This window comes from Eptatretus burgeri, chromosome 9 (genome assembly GCF_056783735.1).
Source record: "Eptatretus burgeri isolate ZD-2024b chromosome 9, Ebu_testis_v1, whole genome shotgun sequence".
Classification (NCBI taxonomy): domain Eukaryota; kingdom Metazoa; phylum Chordata; class Myxini; order Myxiniformes; family Myxinidae; genus Eptatretus; species Eptatretus burgeri.
The window spans coordinates 4283378-4301717 of NC_140969.1; the positions used below are offsets into that span (position 1 = coordinate 4283378).

General features: G+C 48.0%; 1 protein-coding gene across 3 annotated transcripts in view; it reads left to right on the plus strand.

The window, feature by feature from the left end:
* KCNH1 (potassium voltage-gated channel subfamily H member 1) overlaps nucleotides 1-18340 on the plus strand; it is a 559936-nt gene that overhangs the window by 529842 nt on the left and 11754 nt on the right. The gene's annotated exons all lie outside the window — the stretch shown is intronic.

Genomic DNA, 18340 nt, shown 5'->3' on the forward strand with positions numbered 1-18340 from the left:
TATATATATATATTGTTGTGGTTACCAAATTCGCAAACCACCATTCAGGTCCCTTAGGTGAGGTATCTCGGTAAGTACATGTGTAGTTAGGCCCAAACCCGTTGTCTAGTGGGAATACATGTCATTTATGCGTGCTGCGACTCTTCAGGATAGCCGTTTTTCTTTTACTATCTTTATTTTGGACCAACCGCCATGATTACCACCACAACCACAACATCAACCACCAACCACAACGCCGCTTCACCACAACCGCCACGACCTTCCCGTCACACCTCGCAACCGTAGCATCGCCACCGTTCTTGCCCTGCTGTGGGTACCGGTGTTGGACTCGTGCAGGGCGCACGTTGAACAGCGTGTACAAAATCACGGATTTTGTGCTTCAAAAACGGATCAAAAACGACACACGCCCACTTTTTGCCGTCCAATCGGTGAGCGAGGGGCGATTTGGCCCCGCCTCCAGAACGATCGATATATGCAAATTTGTGGATCAAAAAGCCTTCACGCCCACTTTTTCTCGGGCCAATGGGGAGCGAGGTGAAAGGTCAAAGGGAGGGGGTCAAAGGCGAAGCTACGGGGGGATAAAAGGACCGTGTTCGTCAGTCAGAGCAGTGTGGAAGTCTGGAGCCCGAAGCCTGCAGTAGCTGGAGAAGCTGAAGAGAGTCGCGAAGGGGAGAGTCGATCGGAGAGTCCAACGAGGAGAGCCCAAAGAAGAGTCCAGAGTCGGAGAGTCCAGAGGCGGAGAGGCGGCAGCGGCGAAGGCAGACGAGGGGGTGCTCGCGACGGTGCCGGGAGCTGCACGCCCGAGGAAGGCCGGCAGCGCGACCTGGCCGAGGTGGAGACGCACACCAGGGATAATAAAGATCCTCTATACCCCGAGCATCAGCAACCCCCTCCTGTTTCCCCCCCCGCGCTGAGATAGTGCGACCAAGGGGGCCCCTTTCCCACCCCCTGCCAGGCACTGTCCGCGAGGCCCGCGGAGTGAGGCGCCATCGCCGCTCCGCGTCTCATCACCAGACGGGTAGGCGCGACCCGGTCTCGGCCTCAGGCCCGCCTCATCCTTGAGGGTATTTCTTTTCCTTGGTTTTGGGTATGTGTTGTCGGCGCCGTCTGTGAAGTAGAATTGTATAAGTGTTGCCGTGTGCTCGGTAGTCGGTATTAGCTCTGCACTGTGTTTTCACTTTTATATTTGCTTTTTGTGTAAATGGAATTGTGTTTTCTTTTTTTTTGTGTGCTTTTGGTGGAATTGTATTTGTGTGCTTCCCGTGTGCCGCGAATAAATGTGCTTTATTGTTGAACTGTTCTCCCGCTTCGCTTCGTCTTCCTCCATTGAATCCTCATCTTGCTTCACGTAAAGGGTTGGTAGTGGGCTGAATACGCCCGATAATTAATCGAACCGTCGAGGTCGACGATAACACCGCTCGGTTATTCTGATAGTACGGAACGGGTCGCTTAAGTGGCCCGTGTCCGAAGTCGACCTGCGGCGAGGTGCGATCGCCCGGTCTACCCTCCGCGTGGGTACTTAGGTAGGTCGAATTTGGCGAGCAACCCTATCGCACGCGGGGGCTGATTGGCTCGATCGCGGTGAGACCGAAAGGTCCACCCGTGACTGGTTCCCGGCGTTAGTCCGAGAGGGTCACGACTGGATTGTCCGTCCGGTGGGCGACGTGCCGCGATTCGAGTTACGTGGCCGTCCGCACGCCGGCGGGCGCGAATACCGCAACACTGGTGTCAGGTCGTGCGATACAAATTCATCGCCCTCCTCGCGGCACTGGTATCGGAGAACAGGAAAACGGGCTCTCCTGTCTCCGGCTAAATTCACGGGAATCGGTCCAGGGGTGAGAGAAGCGACCCCCGATTCCCTCCAAATTACGAGCGAGCAAATTAACCCTTCACGAGAAGCAAGATGGCGTCTCAAGGCGAGCGGGAGCCGGGGGTATTAGAAATGTATATGTGTAATAATGTAGAGTCCATGGTCCAGGATGGAATCCCCGAGCAGGAAATGTTGATTGTGCAGGAACACGGACTCGCCCAACTGAACCCAGAACCTGAGGTGGGTGCGGCAGCGGCCGCGGTGTATGACACCTTCCCCCCCCTCTCCACCAAAACCCTTCCCCGACCCTTGCCGAAACGGCTCACCCAAGCGCACCCGACGTGGCCCAGCTATGCGCCATGCTGGCGGCAATGACAAATGAAATGAAAAACGAAATGAAAGACATGAACAAGCAAATGAATGAAGTGAAAACGACGATGGATGCGAATACACAACAAATGAACAAAAAGATGGATACAAATACAAATGAAGTGAAAACGACGATGGATGCGAATACACAGCAAATGAGGGAAGAAATGAAAGAGCTCCGGGGTGAGACGCAGAACATGGGCCGATGCCTGCAGGCGGGCATGAAGGCCGTGGCAAAGGAAATAATAGTTGAGACAAGGGAGGTAAAGGGTGAAGAGGTGACAGAGTTGGCAGAGACACGGGAGACAGAAAAAATAGAGGAAAGACTACACGAGGAAGACGGGGTAAGTGACGCACACACACACACGGAGGTAGTGGAGGATAATGGGGGTGAGCTCGCGGAGCGTGCAGGGACCCAGTGCGAGCACCTGGATGGCCTCCTCCAGGAACGAGGGGAGGGAGTATGCCCCCTTGAGGTGAGTCACGACCAGGTGAGTTCGGTCGTGCTTTGCGAGGTTGAGGGGAGGAGTGCTGCGAACGGGTGCACGGAGAGCTTGGGGGGTATAGAGGCCCCGGAGACCCTTGTGGGGACACAAATCCCCAGTGTGGTTGTCCCTGTGTGTGTGGTGCAAGGTGTGAGTGCGTCCCCGTGTGTGGAAGCGACCCCGTGTGTGAGTGGTGTGGTGGCGATGGTGCCAGAGTACGTGCTTCCCAGCACGCCGGGTGTGGATGGGGCACCGTGTATGAGTGAGGCACGGAGTGTGAGTGAGGCACCGCGGGTTAGTGCCCCCGCGTGTGTGGGTGAGGCACCGTGTGTGGAAGAGACCGCGTGTGTGAGTGTCGCCGTGTGTATGAGTGAGGCACCGCGGGTTAGTGCCCCCGCGTGTGTGGGTGAGGCACCGTGTGTGGATGAGGCACCGCGGGTGAGTGCCCCCGCGTGTGTGGATGAGGCACGGAGTGCGAGTGAGGCACTGCGGGTGAGTGCCCCCGCACGCGTGAGTGAACGGCCGTGTGCAAGGTCGCTGTGTGCAAGGGAGACCGTGTGTGTGAGAGAGCGGTATGTGAGGGAGATGTCGGTTGGCATGCGGGAGCACGCAGCCGCGTCTCCCGGTGTGAATGTGATGGAGTGGACTGTGTGCGTCGTAACACGCAGGTATGCGTGTGTGGAATGGAGACGGAGACGGCGACAGAGGAGAGAAAGCCGAGTAGCGGCTGTAGCTGTTTCGGGGACCGTGCCGGGTTCACCCAGCAGTGAGCACGCGGTTCGTGCTGTGCAACGCACGAGACCACCACGTGCTCGCTTGCGAGAGTGAAGTCCCGGTCCGGAAACGCACGCGGTGGATTTGCCGATCCCGCGGATGGACAAAGTTTAGGCAGGTAAATGGATTTGGACCGGACGGGTTCTCCACGCGATCGTGTGTGTTGAGCTCCAACGGGCAAAGCACATGTGTTCGCGTGGGGAACCCCTCGAGACGTGGGGCTTGTGTTTTTTTTTTTGCGCACGGTGACGTCATGGCTGCACGTGTGGTTGGAATCCGGCAGGAGGGGTATCTCTGCCGGATGGTAGCGTCCAAGGAGGGACGAGGAACACATGCAGCTGCATGACTTCACGGGCAGGTGCAAAGTGCGCGAGCTCTGAGTTGCCGCGCAGGTGCTGCGCATGTAAAGAGAAAAAAAAAAAGAAGACAGCAAGCCTCACTTTCGGGTGTACAGGATTCCTGGGCAAGGGGTGGAAGACCCCCTTGCCTGGGCACAGGATGGAAACTAGTTAGGGGGAAGGGTTAGCTTAGTTAGACCGACTTCATGGGGCAGGGGTAAGTCCTCATGGAGTCCGTGGAATGGATTAGGTAGAGGGATTTAGTGAGCTTTAGGTTGGGAAATAAAAGTTATTTGGGACATTTGAGAACATGGACAGACTTGTGAATGTGTAGAGGGGACGTAGTTTAGCTACGTAGTGTTAAAAGGAACGTGCTGTAGTTTAAGGGACGACGTGGGAGCACGAGTTAGTTAGGGGATGTAGTTAGAAGGATGGCAGAGTTCAGTGGTGTGTGTGTTGAAGAGTTGGTGAGTGAAGTGGAAGCATGTGCTTGGTGAGTGAGTGAGGCCAGCGGGTCTGTGTGAATGGGGAATGCATGGTGCGATGAGTGATTGGGGGGAGGAGTGACTCCCGCCCAAGGGACCCCGGGGTCAGTGTAGATTGAGTTAGTTGGGTTAGTCAAATTGAAAAATGGAGGTCGTTTTGTTGTTGGTGGGAAAGTAGGCTCGAGACCCATTTGGAGGGGTGCAGGAGCCCTGTTGACGGGCTTGGGAGCGTGGCTGCGAAAGGTGAGTATCGCTGAGTGGGTACCCCGGGCACCAGGCTAGTCGGCCGCGGTAGGCCATGGGCCCATGGGGGGCCGGGATAGAGTAGTGGGCACGGGTGCGCCTGCTTGGTGCGGGGGCCCGGGGCGCCATTAGCCGCGTGGGCAGTGTTGTGGGCACGGGTGACCCTCGGAAAGGGGCCCAGGAGGCCGGCCTGCCACGTGTGCGTTTCAGGGGAGGTGCCATGGGGGGCACTCCCCGGTGTTAGGGAGCTGGTAGGCTCGGAGGCAGTGTAGTGCCCGGGGGTGCCATAGCGGGAGATTCGGCAGAGTGTCGTGCCTGCCGGAGGGAGCCACGTGTCCCAGCCAGGAGACCGTGTGAGGGCACGGAGAGAAAATTGGGGGCGAGGCCCGAAATTGTAAGGACACCAACACAGGCGACGGGAATCTGGGTTGTTAGAACCAATAGTTTAAGCGAGAGGCGCTTGTTGAAAGCCCCGGGGTAGTTTAACTGTTAAATGGATAGGGTAGATTAGGAGATGTACCCCTCCGCACCATCCATCCCCTCGCTGTCGTTGTGGGCCGCTGGACCCACTTTGGTTATAGATCGCCGAACTCTGAGGAGGCCATTCTGAGGCTTCGTTGGGCCTCGACACAGGACGTTAGCTCTCCCTTATTCCCCTCCGGGAAGGGAACGTAGGGGTTGGGAGTAGGCTAGGTGACAGGATAGGTTAGCCGAACAAGGACGATAAAGGGGGTTAGGGGACAATTTATAGAGGGGAAGTAAACATAAAAGTAAAAATAAATAAAAAATAAGTGGGGCTAAATTGGGGTTTGACAAATTAAGGGAGTGGGTATGTACAGTGACAGGCAAAGGCGATAGGTTGGGAGGGAGACAGGTAGGTAGGTCCGAGCCCGCCTTCCAAGTGGCCAGCACCACCGCACTCCCTCCACCAACCTCCATTGAACGGCAAAGGCTGGCCAACTTCATCGGCTGGCCGTGTTTTGCTTCAAGGCGGAGGCCGGCCAAGTTCATTGGCAGCTGTGTGCTGCAAGGCCTGTGCCGGCCAGTTCATCTGCTGGCTGTTTTTCTTCGAGGCCTGTGCCAGCCAGTTCATCTGCTGGCTGTTTTTCTTCGAGGCCTGTGCCGGCCAGTTCATCTGCCGGCTGTGTTTGCCTGCAACGGTCTTCTTCTGCGGGCTGTGTTTGCCTGCAGCGGCCTTCTTCTGCGGGCTGTGTTTGCCTGCAGCGGCCTTCTTCTGCGGGCTGTGTTTGCCTGCTCACCTTTGCCATGCCATGCCCACTGCCCACGTTCACCAGCCCCATTCAATTTTTGCTTTGCCCCCCCTGTTCATTTCCATGTGTGCCAGGATCAAGGCAACAGTTTGCAAGCTGCGAGAACTGCCCTGTTGGCAGCTACAACAAGGGCCTGCAGTGGCAGCCCGTGCACCGTGTTTTGCGTCCATCCATTCATCCATTCATTCGTTGTGCTCATTGCGTGTGCCACTTGAGCTGGCACGGAGACTGCGTTGTGCAGCCCATGCACCGTTGTGGTTCACTGCGTTCAGTTCAAAAGGGAAGGCCTTGGACTGCGTGTGAGCAGCCAGCCACGTTCCCTGTCACCTGCATTGTTTGAGTCAGAGACTGCATGTGGGCAGCCTGGCTCCCTGCTAACTGCTTTCTTTTTGCAGAGTTCAATGATCCTGGGCCATGGTTTAGTGTAAAATTTGTAAGTTAAGGTTAAGATGTACTGTAAATATGAGTGCGCCCCCGGCATGTATGTCTTAGCGCCGGCAATTTTATTTAAGTCGTCCGTGTGAGTGAGTTTGTTTAGGTAGTTACGCAGCCCTCAGGTTATTTATTTTGGGGACACGAATACCATGAATGTCGCACTCAGGGATCCGTAGGTAAAATGTACTAGGGGAAAACTACACATGATGGCACACGAAAATTTGACGACTCGGGACGAGTCTGTAAAAAGGGGAGGGGTAGTGTTGTGGTTACCAAATTCGCAAACCACCATTCAGGTCCCTTAGGTGAGGTATCTCGGTAAGTACATGTGTAGTTAGGCCCAAACCCGTTGTCTAGTGGGAATACATGTCATTTATGCGTGCTGCGACTCTTCAGGATAGCCGTTTTTCTTTTACTATCTTTATTTTGGACCAACCGCCATGATTACCACCACAACCACAACATCAACCACCAACCACAACGCCGCTTCACCACAACCGCCACGACCTTCCCGTCACACCTCGCAACCGTAGCATCGCCACCGTTCTTGCCCCGCTGTGGGTACCGGTGTTGGACTCGTGCAGGGCGCACGTTCAACAGCGTGTACAAAATCACGGATTTTGTGCTTCAAAAACGGATCAAAAATGACACACGCCCACTTTTTGCCGTCCAATCGGTGAGCGAGGGGCGATTTGGCCCCGCCTCCAGAACGATCGATATATGCAAATTTGTGGATCAAAAAGCCTTCACGCCCACTTTTTCTCGGGCCAATGGGGAGCGAGGTGAAAGGTCAAAGGGAGGGGGTCAAAGGCGAAGCTACGGGGGGATAAAAGGACCGTGTTCGTCAGTCAGAGCAGTGTGGAAGTCTGGAGCCTGAAGCCTGCAGTGGCTGGAGAAGCTGAAGAGAGTCGCGAAGGGGAGAGTCGATCGGAGAGTCCAACGAGGAGAGCCCAAAGAAGAGTCCAGAGTCGGAGAGTCCAGAGGCGGAGAGGCGGCAGCGGCGAAGGCAGACGAGGGGGTGCTCGCGACGGTGCCGGGAGCTGCACGCCCGAGGAAGGCCGGCAGCGCGACCTGGCCGAGGTGGAGACGCACACCAGGGATAATAAAGATCCTCTATACCCCGAGCATCAGCAACCCCCTCCTATTTCCCCCCCGCGCTGAGATAGTGCGACCAGGGGGGCCCCTTTCCCACCCCCTGCCAGGCACTGTCCGCGAGGCCCGCGGAGTGAGGCGCCATCGCCGCTCCGCGTCTCATCACCAGACGGGTAGGCGCGACCCGGTCTCGGCCTCAGGCCCGCCTCATCCTTGAGGGTATTTCTTTTCCTTGGTTTTGGGTATGTGTTGTCGGCGCCGTCTGTGAAGTAGAATTGTATAAGTGTTGCCGTGTGCTCGGTAGTCGGTATTAGCTCTGCACTGTGTTTTCACTTTTATATTTGCTTTTTGTGTAAATGGAATTGTGTTTTCTTTTTTTGTGTGCTTTTGGTGGAATTGTATTTGTGTGCTTCCCGTGTGCCGCGAATAAATGTGCTTTATTGTTGAACTGTTCTCCCGCTTCGCTTCGTCTTTTCCTCCATTGAATCCTCATCTTGCTTCACGTAAAGGGTTGGTAGTGGGCTGAATACGCCCGATAATTAATCGAACCGTCGAGGTCGACGATAACACCGCTCGGTTATTCTGATAGTACGGAACGGGTCGCTTAAGTGGCCCGTGTCCGAAGTCGACCTGCGGCGAGGTGCGATCGCCCGGTCTACCCTCCGCGTGGGTACTTAGGTAGGTCGAATTTGGCGAGCAACCCTATCCCACGCGGGGGCTGATTGGCTCGATCGCGGTGAGACCGAAAGGTCCACCCGTGACTGGTTCCCGGCGTTAGTCCGAGAGGGTCACGACTGGATAGTCCGTCCGGTGGGCGACGTGCCGCGATTCGAGTTACGTGGCCGTCCGCACGCCGGCGGGCGCGAATACCGCAACAATATATATATATATATATATATATATATATATATATATATATATATATATATATATATATGTATATATGTATATATGTATATATGTATGTATATATATATATATGTATATATATATATATATATATATATATATATATATATATATATATATATATATATATATATATATATATATATATATATATATATATATATATATATATACCGGGCGTAGTGGCGTGCGCCTGTAACCCAGCTACTCGGAGGCTTGAGTTGGAGGATCGCTTTAGGACGGGTGCTCTGCACTGGGCGCGCTATGAGAGGGTGTAATGCAGCCCGGAATCATGGCGAAACCCAATCCTTATCCCTGTGTCGTAAGAGGCGACCAGGGTTGCGTCAGGAAGGGCATCCGGCGTAAAACATGTGCCAAATCAGTATGCGGATCATAACGGATGATCCGCTGTGGCGACCCCGAACGGGAGCAGCCGAAAGACGAACAACAACATATATATTTATATATATATATAAATATATATATATATATATATATATATATATATATATATATATATATATATATATATGTTAGGCTAATGCCGTCTGTCTGTCTGTCCCACCCTGAAACAGAAATGCTTCAAAAAATATTAAGAAAAAGTTGCTTCAAATTCATCCAACCTGGAAAATTGTAATTTTTTTCAATCCAACAAAAATTGACGTGGGTGGTGTATAAGGCAACAGATCCCAATCTCATCTCTCTGAGATCTCTGAGATCCCAACAGATCTCAATCGCTCCCAATTTTTTTTTTTAATTTTTCATGAAAAAATATGCCGTGACATCTTTGCTGTGAAGAAATATGATGATTTTGGAATTTGACAATTTAGTATTCTATGCATCTACTCTTTGTTGGCCCGTGGACATGTAGGAGACATCTCAATGTAAACTAAGTTGGGAAACTGAGCTTAAGTGTTATGTGTCATCACACAGGGGGTGGTGCGGTGTTAATTAGATAGGGATTAAGGATAATTTCTCCCAGTATGTAATTGCCCCTCTGTGACCTTTCCCTATGTTTTTGTATTACAAACCAGCAATGAAAGAATTACGTTTTTATGACAACAACAACCATTACAACCGAGCTGCATGACCAATCAGGAAAGAAACCCCACCTCAAGGGTGACGGCGGGCAAAGTCACGCCCCCGAGTCGGATGATTGATGGGCATGATATGAATAGGAGGAAGAAGAGTGCAATGGAGGCCACATTAGTCAGAGGACACGTGGGTGTGAGGAACGTGGCTGGGACAGAGGATCTCGCTTTGCTCTTCTCTCGGCACGATGAAATAGCCGCACAATTCTTGTGTTTGTGCTGAGGCGAGTTTGCTCGCGTGTGGGACCAGCGCCAAAACCTCGTGCCGAGGATGGTGCTGTTCTGCAAAGCAGAAGATCGACGTCGGTGAGGATGATCGACGAAGAGGCTGCACGGCGGTTGAGACCTTCTCGGCGCCATTTTGGGGTGTGCCCTCCCGCACAGTGACGGAGCAGTTTGTTGACTTTCAAGTTGCTGAAACCCATCTCCTGGACCCGAAGTTAAGTACCGAAATAAAGGAGGGATTGTTTTTCTTTATTTTATCTGTCCCCTTGTCTGTATTTAAGTCTGTGTGGAGGTGCCTCAAAAGTAGATTTAGGTTTCCTCACGTTTTGATTCATTTTCATTATAATTGCTGATTTTCTGTTTAATAAATCATTATTTATTTAATTTCCTTGTGTCTGTGCATCTGTTATGGGTCGAGTACAACCCGTGTCCTCCGTCCTTTACCGCCATTTCTTTCGCACACCATACTCTCTGAGGGTCAGGTGTCTGCCTCAAAGGGAGAACTGTTTGGCCATCCATCCAAGTAGGGGCAAACCCACTGGACATGACAGTAATATGCTGGTTCGTCCTTCCATTTGTGTGTAACGTTCCATTCCACCTGTTAAACAACATAATTTGGCTGCCATGTTGGTCTGATGTGAAGCCAAATACTTACATCTTCAGAGCAGTCATATTCACAATTGCCATGCCCTCCCTATAAGCTTGCCCTTCAGTGTAAAATGGCAAAAGGGATTGGTAAAAGGACTCATCAAATATCGGAAGGTTGGAGCCGACAGGCATCACGGGCCTTGTGAAAGTAGAGGCCTCATGCTTCAGGTCTCTGGTAAGTGCAACTGGAATATATCCAGCTTTATAACCATATCGGCAGTGAACATATTTTTGATTCAAACCCGGGTTTTTTATGTTTGGGAGTGATTGAGGCAGCCCTTTGTTTCTGTGTGTGTGTGTGTGTGTCTCCTCCATAACTCCAAAACTTTAAAACCGAGCAGCCTGAAACTTTGCATGCATACTAAGGGAATGCCAAGGAAGTGCAAGAGTGAAAATTGTGTGTTAGGGTTAATCAGAACATCCCTTTTGAAGATAATTAACGGCCTTATTGAATTATATCCTTCATCAGGCACATCCTCGGCCACCTTGCTCTATATGTGGTCTTAAGGTATTTCCTGGGTGACCCCGCTGGGTTCGGAAGCTGCCTTGTTGTTTGGCCTGCTCAAACATGCTTTGACTTGGAACAGGCCACAACGATTTCTCAACGATAAAGTGTTATTATTTTCACTTTCCTCACTCATATTATCGAATGTGTGTTCATAATAACTACGAAGCGCTGGGTACATTGCAATACTTATAAACGCCTGGAGACGTCAGAGTTCGAGACTTTATTTCATTTCCACACATGCCACAACCTCGAGAATCTCTTAAACTAAGCCAAATTACAAAATTTATGCTCCAGAATTGAACTTTGCAGCAGTTCCAACTACTAAAAAAAAGTGTTCATCAATCAAATTCGGACATCACTATCGCTTGCCAACAATTTAAATGGAGTGCTTTCTTAAGTTCTTCAACCACTTGTCAAGCACCCTACAGTGGACGGTGATATATCCATCCATCCATCCATTGGGACCATACTCTGTGCAGAGTGTTGGTGCTGCCTAAGCAGGATCCTTGGCTATTGGACACAAACCTGGACGTGTCGCCACTCCGACACAGGATACCAGCATTCTGGCACTCATTTTGCCGACCTCGGAAGGATGACAGGCAGAGTCAACCCCACCTGGTATTAATTCAACAGAATTTAGTATTTGAACTCAGGATCCGAGGATCCCAATCCCACCGCCCTAACCATTAAGCCAACACCAGGCATACGGTGGTACAGTTCGTGTCCCAATTGGGATCTTGAGCGAATCGTGTGAAGTGGTCGATTATATTAGGAGATATTCATATCCCCCTTTGCATTTGACCAGGTGGATAAAATCAATTGAAGCAACTTCAAATGGCTAGGTTGTCACAATGCTAGTCAGTAGTGCTCTTGTTTCACAACAAGGTTTTTTTTTTTTCCTGTTTGATGCATTGGCAAACTGTTGTTACATTGTGTTGTACGTCTCTCTGCATGTAAAGCCAGAAGAAATGATCTCTTACCAGTGAGGTTGTGCGATCCAGCCCCAGATGACCCGTTCCCTCATCGAGCTCCTTGAAAGCGTGTGACCTATGGTATTTCTCTGGTGGCATCAGTTGTGTTCTTACTGTTGCTTTCTGACAGACGATGCATTGTCGTCAATGTGAAGTTTGTTCCATTCATGAAACAGACCTTTTATTTTTTGCACTGTAATTTCTGATTTCTTCCTCTGAAGGTTTGTCATCTTCATTTCGTGCCTCATGGATTATTTTCTTTGATCGGTGTGTGATGGTCGGAGTTTTGTCTTCAACCTCATTTGAAGCATTTTTGGACAGAGATCCTGATTCTCGCTGAACTCTCACAAGCTGTGCCGTTGCTGTAATAGTGTCGGACAAAAACTCCTCAGAGCATTCCTTCATGAATTCTTCCACGTCTTGTGCCATTCTGGATAAGGTGTCAGCATCGATGTTTTCCCTTCCAGGGTGGTATCTCACTGTGAAGTAGAAATCAGTTAACTCTGCCACCCATATGTTGTTACATTAAGTTGGCTGAGGATATGGCGTGGATCAGGGGATTGTTGTCACTGAACACTGAAGGTCAGTGCTTAATACAAATAGTCCGTGAATTTGTCGGTGATCGCCCACTTCAAGACACGGAATTCTAATTTACCTGTGTGGAGGTGGTAATTTTTATCAGAGGTTGTCAGAGTTTGAGGTTGAGAAGCAATCACACAAAGTTTTCCTCTTTGCTTCTGGTACAGAACAGTGTTCAGTCCCTAGTTGGACACATCTGCATGGAGGATGTACGGTTGAAAGAAATCCCAGAAAACCAAGCACAGGCAGTTGTACCAAACAGTCTATCTGTGTCTCCACAACCTGTTGGTGCTTGTCTGTCCAGTAGATCGGCCTGGAAGAAGACATACCTGCTGACTTTGTACCCTCCTTCATTGCTGTCCTTTCCCGTCTCTTTATTTCAACAGCTCTGTCCAAGTGGTTTCCAGGGTTGTTGTTGTGTATACAGAGTCAAGGCTTGTGGAAGAACTATAACACTGAACAGATCAGGATGCAAGAGAACAAAAGGAACAGTGGAGAGAGAGAGAGAGAGAGAGAGAGAGAGAGAGAGAGAGAGAGAGAGAGAGAGAGAGAGAGAGAGAGAGAGAGAGAGAGAGAGAGAGAGAGAGAGAGAGAGAGAGAGAGGTTGGGTGGGGTGGGCACATCTACAGTGGACATGAAGGACAAATGACAAAATAGAGGGAGACTAGGACAAATAATGGGGGCAGGAAAGGAGCCATGGGGTGGACAAGATATGCGCAGAAGGAAACTCTCAGGAAGGAAAATATGGAAATTTTGAAGAAGGATGGCTTGGAAGTGTGAGGGGTGGGGGTGGTTAATGAGGGCAGAAAATATCATAGTTTTGGATTGGGGACAATCTGAGATGTTGGTGAACAGCTGTCTTGAATACCTGGAAGGAAGAATAAGATTGAAGAGAATCTGGAATTTGGTTCTACAGATGGGGGAAAAAAGAGGAACAAATGAGTGGAGGTGAGCAGTGATCCTGGAGTTTGGTAGTTTCACACTAGAAGGGGGTTGATAGTGAACCGTCTGCCCTGCAGGAACCTGGGAGAGTGGGGGTTGTGGGGGGTGGGGGGTGGACAAAGCATGGCATGGAAAGAGCAGAAGGTGCAAGATCAGAAAGGAAGCGGGCGCAGACAGAGTGACCACCAACCTGTCTGTGATGGTGAAGTGATAGATCCATAAGCTGAGCAAGGTGTGAGGCAGGGGAGCCAGCCCAGAAGGGAGAACACGACTATCAAGTTGTAGATGAAGACCTTGTAGGTGGTTATGAGTTCATGTGTGCCACGGGAGGACTTTGTATGATGGAGGATGCCCAGTCGGCAACTAGCTTTGGAGACAAACTTTGAAATTGGTTTCCCCAAGATGCCTCATGGCTGATAGTGAGGCCCAAGAGTTTGAGTGATTGAACTTCTTGTTTGAGGTCCATACAGTTAGAGACAGGGGAGGAGGCATTGGAATGGTGCAGGCTGGAGGGAGGGGTCTTTGTGAGAGCAGGATGGGAGGGAGGCTTTGAGGGGTGAGGTGAGGGGGAAGCAATGTGAGTGTGGGTTGAGAAGAGATGCAGAAAGGGGGGAAGCTTTGAGGGGGAGTCGGATGAGGAGCAATGTGGATGGAGGGGATATGAAGTGGAGGGATGTTAAATCCAAATTTCCAAATTGGACAAATGGAGATAAAAATCATGGGATGGGAGGTAACAATTTTTGTTGAAGGCATGGAGAAAGGTGGAATGGAAATAACTAATTAATTGAAGTTGGACACAAAAAACAACGGAATTTATCAACAAAAAAGAGGAGGGAAGGAAACAGCAACCTGCACATAAGAGGGTTGGACTAGGGAGGGTTAATAAGGGTAATAAAGATCATAAGGATGGGGAATAACATGAGATGGTGGTGCATCACCCGGTTGAAGCCTTGGAGGGAGAGGTGGGATTGAACCATCTCAGGAAATTTTCTTGATCGGTTTAACTGACATGAACAATCAAATTTAGAGATCAGAAAAATTCAGGTAAAAGAGACATTTTAACTCTACATTCATATTCAACATGTCCAAAAAAAATTAATTAAATGATACAAAACACAAGTATTTTTTAGCATAAATTACTCGCCTGTTTGAAGCAGGGATGAAAAACATTTAATGTTCAGTGTCGTTTTATTAAGATAATCAGGATAAGGCCAAATATAATGGATTGAACTCAACTGTTTGTTATCCCATCACTTCACTTATAGTTAGGGAATTTTAGCAAATTGTATTGACTATCTGTGAAAAAATTGCTTTTTTTCACCCACGGTTGAGGTTTTCTACAAACGAAGTTAAAAAGCAACCCTGGACGAGATGTCGGAAATCCTCCTGGGCTCTGCTCGTTCCCTGTTACTGGACAAGTCAGATTCACTCCATCATGTTGACTTTTAAACGCCTTTCCCCCATTGACATAACATGACAATCGGAGCAAAGAGATGCTTGGATTTGAAGCGACAACAATTGTGATAAGTCAGCATCCCAATATGGATATGTAAGTATTAAAATACCAGCTTTGAGAAGCATATTTCCCTATTTGGCTTGTATTTATGGTCTAATAATTTCAGGGGAGCCTCTGGGAATGTGATGTTGCACTGTGGAGACAAATTTTTATATTAATTTGGGATTTTGTGAATTGGGACCTCTCCCTCTCACAGCTACTCTTAACCAATGATATTGTGCAATTGTGTTCTTAAAGATGTATTGCCAACATATCAGCACTGACAACGTTACGATGTACGTGCCAATCTGTCAGCACTCAAGATCTTTGATCAAGAATCTCTGCTGTAGATCTCCAAATGCACTTTAGTGACCTCAACTTTGTGTGTGTGGGGGGGGGGGGTTGTGGAAGTGGGTGGGTTTTGAGTCAGGGTAAATAAATGCCATCATATATGCATAAAGAATTATTTATTGGAAATTTATTTAATTCGTACACAAGGAAAAGACATTCTTTCCATTCAACCAGTGCTGTTCCATGAACCTTACAAAGTTCAGGTAAGAATGCCTGATATCTGGAGTAGGTGAAAAACCCATAGATCATGTTCAGGGAGGGCATCCTTGTGTCTTGTACCCCTTTGTATTTTTTTTGTTGTTTTTTATGTTTTGTAAAATATTTTGGCTAGGCTTGACTTCTCGTGATTCAATGTGGATACTCCTCTTCTGATTCTTTAACGGCCATTAATAACCCACCTTTCTTGTGAGGGGAAGCATTGCCTGAGTCTTCACGAATAGGCTGGCCAGGCCTGACGTTTGACTAATTGTGACAGGAATTTGTAATTTGTTCATGGTGCCGGCGATAGCTCGCCTACTCTTTGTGAAGGACACCATGGGATCTTTAACGTCCGCCAACGAATGCTGGCAGACATGATGCCAGTCTAACGTCCATCCGAGGTACGGCACACATTGATGAATCACCCTGCCTGTGAAACACTGGGATGACAGCTGTGTCGGGATTCAAACCCAGGCTAGATAGCTTTGAGGGAGCATGCGTACCTCTTGAGCATTCTGCCAGCTCCTTTTTATATTTTTTATACACCACCACACCACCACACAACCCCTATTTTTATATACACCACCACACCCTTTTATTTTTTGGTTTGTTTGTTTGTTTATTGATATTGATCAAAGGTTCATGGAGGAGCTTGCATATACAGGACAAGGACATGTGGAGATATCAGTGTACTTTACCATGGATTTCAAGGACATGGGTAGATGAAAATGTAAACATATGGGATTTCAAGCTGGGTTCCCCACATCATGAAGCCAGGGTGTCAGATGGAGCACATACTTCACAGTATAAGCTACTCAATTGTGTTTGTTATAGTTACCTACCTGTAGCACATACCTTTGATTTTTTTCTACCTCCAAACCCCCTTAACCCATCTCGAGATGTACACCCTATTACTTCTGTTTCCTTACCCTCTCTTCTCTTCTCTTCTCTTCTCTTCTCTTCTCTTCTCTCTCTCTCTCTCTCTCTCTCTCTCTCTCTCTCTCTCTCTCTCTCTCTCTCTCTCTCTCTCTCTCTCTCTCTCTCTCTCTCTCTCTCTCTCTCTCTCTCTCTCTCTCTCTCTCTCTCTCTCTCTCTCTCTCTCTCTCTCTCTCTCTCTCTCTCTCTCTCTCACTTTTCATCCACCTCCTTGCTGCTTGTGGTTGTGGGTGGTCCCACTACTTTTCTTTTGCATTATAACCTCCACCAACTTGCTTTTACATATAAAAATAACACACACACACACACACACACACACACACACACACACACACACACACACACACACACACACACACACACACACACACACACACACACGCGCATTCATACAATAAAAATCAGGTTATTTTGGCTTTTGTAAACCATTAATAGGATTGATGTTTAGAGCTTTAGCAAAAATTAACCCAGGCATGCACCAGAGCAATGTTGGGCCAAATGGCCTCATTGAAAATGTTTATTGTGATGACTTTCCACATGTGAAAACGATGTGGTGCAGCAAACTATGGAGAAATTGGCCCAGGGGTGTGTGAATTATGTCTAAATTTAAAAAAAAAAAGGCCACATACATACATACGTACATGCATATATACATACATACATACATACATACATACAATAAAACAACATCTAATACATATATACAATATACATACATACATACAATAAAACAACATCTAAAACATATATACATACATACATAATACATACATATATACCTACGTACACACAATAAAACAACATCCAATACATATGTACACACCGTACATATATACAATAAAACATCAACCGATACATATGTACATACATACATACATACATACAATAAAATAACATCTAATACACATATACATACATACAAACAATAAAACAACATCCATACAATACAATAAAACAACATCTAATACATATATACATACATATATACACTAAAACAACAACCGATACATATGAACATACATGCAGAAGATGGAGATTTTGATTTTGTGTGCAAAACAACAAATCTGAATAATATTTATTTCCTTGGATTGACAGGACATACAGACGACATTGCATAACTGAAACCATTTTAAGATTTAATTGACATTGGTCGAAGTTGCACAGAAAATAATCAACAATCAAAGTAAATACAAAGCAAAGGAAATGAACATGATGAACAAAGTGGTAGTTTATTCCTCAAACAAAAACTGTGCACTGCCTTGAATAAAGAGTTCGCCCTCTAATCGTGCGTCAGTATTCGCACCAGGATTCCGGGATCACTGAAGCTTTGAGTTTCATCTGAGGAAGAAAACCAGAATATGCCCATGGGGCATTCCAATCGTCCTTTCACTGTCACCAACAGTGATTCGATTGAAATGGCTAAAGTAAAGACTGGGAAAACTTCGACTGTGGCATCTTATATCCTGGGCTTCAGAACATGCCTGAAGTTGATAGATTGCTTTGGAGATTGAAGAAGCTGGAGAAAACTGATTCCCATCATATAATGCAGAGATTTTTAAAGCTTTTATGTGACTTGTATACTTCACAAGGTTATGATAATATTGTTATCCTTATTAGTTGTATTGGCTTTTCCGTTCCGAAAGGAAAGGCTTGTTGTTAATATTGTTATTGGTAGTAAGTCAGATGTTGTTTTATTGTCATTCCTTTCGAGGGGGATGACTTATAGCCACACACTAAAAATGTAAATAAGACATCAACTAGGTTTATCATTCCATCAATATTATATGATTCAAAACCCATAGAGAGACGAGAAACTCTTTGCTGAGCCGTGGTGCTGTTGAAGCAGTTTTTTTTGGCAACGGTTATGCTGGGTGGTTTGCCATTGCCTTCCCAGAAATCGGTCTGGGCAGGAGTTTGGAATTTTTTCAGGGTACTCATTGTGAATGTCATCGTGGGATCTTTTATAACGTGCACCAGCAAATGCCGGTAGACGGGATAACCAGATTAACATCCACCTGAAGGATGACACACACATTGATGAATCACCATCTGTGAAACACTCACCAGGATGGCAGTATATAGTTGAGTCGAGATTTGAGCTTACAGGTGAGTGTGCGTATCTCTTGGTTATCCTGCCAGTCATAAACCGCTTACATCAGTCCAAATAGCAGAGATACGACTGAAA